Source organism: Lactuca virosa, chromosome 2 (assembly GCF_052849685.1).
Source record: "Lactuca virosa cultivar CGN04683 chromosome 2, Lactuca_virosa_CGN04683_v6, whole genome shotgun sequence".
In the NCBI taxonomy this organism is placed as follows: domain Eukaryota; kingdom Viridiplantae; phylum Streptophyta; class Magnoliopsida; order Asterales; family Asteraceae; genus Lactuca; species Lactuca virosa.
The window spans coordinates 123,222,016-123,225,745 of record NC_136427.1 but is presented as its reverse complement, the minus strand read 5'-3'; positions in this window follow the sequence as shown (position 1 = coordinate 123,225,745).

Here is a 3,730-nt window from a genome sequence, read left to right as displayed (position 1 = left end):
AATCCCAAAATCATCAAGTTGCGGAAACATGGGTGGATGCACTGCAATCAAGTCGCATGCTTCCCTTTCGAATCGGAAGTACCTAAAACCATAACCACAAAAAATGTAAGCACAAAGCTTAGTGAGTTCCCCCAAAATACCACATACCATACATACAATTGGTCCTAGCCCTCACATTGGGCCCAACCCACCATAATGGGCCTAGCCCTCATACAATGAGCCCAGCCTGACATACCATGCAAGACTCACAGAGACAACTATTATCCTACATAACATACATTGTGATGGGTTTTGAGCATTCTAACACTTCCTAAGTGTACATGCAACCCTAATAACCTTGGATCTATGTTTGTCTAATTATCATGCAAAGTTGAATTCCAAGGTTATATTCCTATCTAGCATACATGGGGAACAAATTTTAACTTGCATGAAAGATAGAATAACTTACCTTGTTGTTGCTTATGATCCTTGAAACCTTGTGAGCCTAGCACCCCAAGTGTGATGCCTCAAATGCTTCACACAACACCAAATGCTTTTGGAATGACTTTAGAGAGAATACACACTTTTAAAATCGGCCTAGCCCTCTTGTTTCTTATGTGTAGCCGATTTTGGTGGAGAATGGGTTTCTTATATAGTGTTGACACATCTAGGGTTACACCATGTAAACCCTAATGTGTCATGACTCTTCATTTCCATGACCCATGGGTTTGTAACTCCCATGGAGCATCCATGGAGCATCCTATGGGTGGAACCCAACTTGATAATCCATGGAGCCTCTTAGCCCACTATATAAGATATGGAAGATTTACATAATCTACCCATATATTTAATTAGTTATCTTTTGATCACTTAATTAATTCTAAATTAATTCTTGATCAAACTAATTAAATAATATTATTAATATATTAGAACTTATAATATATTAATAAACCATAAGTGTTATTTCTCTCATTTTAGTTTATCCAATTGCATGGTGCCATGCAACCCAAATGGACCATGCCGGGTCGGGTCAAGTACATACCAGAAATAGTTATGGACTTAGACACCTTATCCAACAGTCTCCCACTTAGATAAGTCTAATAACTATAACTGCAATACTTCAGGAACCGATCGGCAATCGTAGCTCTTTCAAGGTCTCTCGGAACTGAGAAGATGATGATACGCCATTTAAGATAAGTGATCATATAATCCTCTGTTCTAGATATTAGCCGGACAAATACATGGAACAATGTCTTACTTATTGTCCAGCAGTTTGTTTCCCGATTTCCGATTTGTTTGACAAAGAACTTAATTGAACATATCAACTTAGTTCTGACCGGGCCCGGTACATAGGTCAAAACAAAATCATCGAGGGGCCCATATATCAGCTTCTAATCCAAGAAGGAACAGATAAACTTCGACTCATATGTTTGTTCTACCACTCATTGAATTATACACAAAAGCACGTTTTATAACATCGAGTTACCAATGCGTTTTCGTACAATCAATGCATAACCAACTCATAAGTAACAAATCATATATCTAGGTTTGAAGACTTATATGATATTACCGTCTCACGATCACTCGAGATAAATTCCATGAAGTGATTCCAGTGAGCGTGGGTTGAGTCCAATGCTCAGAACTTATGAGCACTCATGAGTGTTGTAGCCATGTCCAACAACTTAGACCTCTGCAACCAATCATGACAGTCTTGATTCATACCTACTTCCGACATATGACCGACTGTGGAGGTTCGAATAATATGATATACCAAACATAATTATTCTGGAAGTCAAAACATGCAAAAGAAATATAGTAAACGATCGACAAGAGATAGCAACACTTTACTCATAAATAAAACACCTTTTATTCATCATCTAATGTCAATTACACTTTACAAATTTCAAGGTTATCTAACTACTAAATCTAATATAATCCTTTAGCCCTATGCTCCGAGCATTCTGGAGATGCTTAACCCGAGTCAGTCCCTTCATGAGGGGATCTGCTGGATTCTCATCCGATGATACCCTCTTTGCCACGAGGAGTCCTTCTTCTATTCGATGTCTGATGAAATGGTATTTTATGTCGATGTGTCTGGATCTCCCGTGATCCCTTGGTTCCTTGGCTAAGGCAACTGCACTTTCACTAACACAGAAAATTTCCATTGGCTCTTTAATAGTTGGTACAACTCCAAGGTCTCCAATGAAGTTCGTCAGCCATATCGCCTCCTTTGCTGCCTCGCTAGCTGCTATATACTCTGATTTGCAAGTTGAATCAGCCACTGTCTCTTGCTTGGAACTCTTCCAAGAAATTGCTCCTCCGTTTAACATAAAGACCCAGCCTGACTGAGAGCGGAAATTATCCCTATCAGTCTGAAAGCTAGCATCACTATACCCTACAACTCTCAAGTCTTCACTCCCACCGAGGGTAAGGACCCAGTCCTTAGTCCTCCGTAGGTACTTGAGGATATTCTTTACCACAGTCCAGTGTGCCTTGCCAGGGTTCCCCTGATACCTGCTAACCATGCTCAAAGAAAAGGCTACATCAGGTCGAGTACACGTCATAGCATACATGATCGATCCTACAGCCGAAGCATAAGGTATTCGACTCATTTCTGCTATCTCAGCCTCAGTACTAGGGCTTTGTGTCTTACTCAATTTGGCGTTACTCTGGATGGGTAACTCTCTTTTCTTGGAGTCCTGCATGCCGAATCTCTTCAGCACCTTATCCAAGTAGGTACTCTAACTAAGTCCAATTAGTCTTTTACTCCGGTATCTCAAGATCCTTATCCCTGGAATATAGGCAGCTTCTCCTAGGTCCTTCATAGAGAAACACTTCCCAAGCCAGTACTTAACTTCCTGCAGAGTTGGGATGTCATTTCCTATGAGTAGTATGTCATCCACATACAATACCAAAAAGCTAACTATACTCCCACTAGCCTTGACATATACACAAGATTCATTTTCACTCCTAGAAAAGCCAAATTCTTTGACTTTCTCATCAAAGCAAAGATTCCATCTGCGAGGTGCTTGCTTTAACCCATAAATGGATTTCTCAAGCTTACACACTTTATTAGGGTACTTTGTATTGACAAAACCCTCTGGCTGACTCATGTAAACATCCTCAGCCAACTTTCCATTAAGGAAAGCGGTTTTGACATCCATTTGCCATATTTCATAGTCATGAAATGCAGCTATGGCTAACAGAACCCTAATAGACTTAATCTTGGCCACTGGAGAAAAGGTCTCATCATAATCAACTCCCGGAGTTTGTGAGAAACCCTTTGCAACCAGTCGTGCCTTATAAGTGTGTACATTACCATCCATGTCAGTCTTCTTCTTGAAGATCCATTTGCACCCTATAGTCTTACGACCTGGTACATTCTCAACCAAGTTCCAAACTTGATTGTCATACATGGACTGTATCTCGCTGTCCATTGCCTTTTTCCACTTGGCTGACTCAGGGCCTGCCATGGCTTCCGCGTAAATGTTAGGTTCATCCAGACCTATCAGTGTCTCATCACTGATAAGTGTATCAGCTTCCGCAGTAATATGGAATCCATAGTAATGCTCAGGTGCATTCCTAACCCTTGTGGAACGCCTTAGAGGTACAGACTTGTCAATTGGCTCAACAGGAGTTTCCTCCTCAAGTTGAGTGCTAGGGTTTGAAGTTCCTTCACCACTTGACTCTTGAATTTCTTCAAGGTCAACTTGCCTCCCACTGTCTCCTTGGCTTATGAACTCTCTCTCTC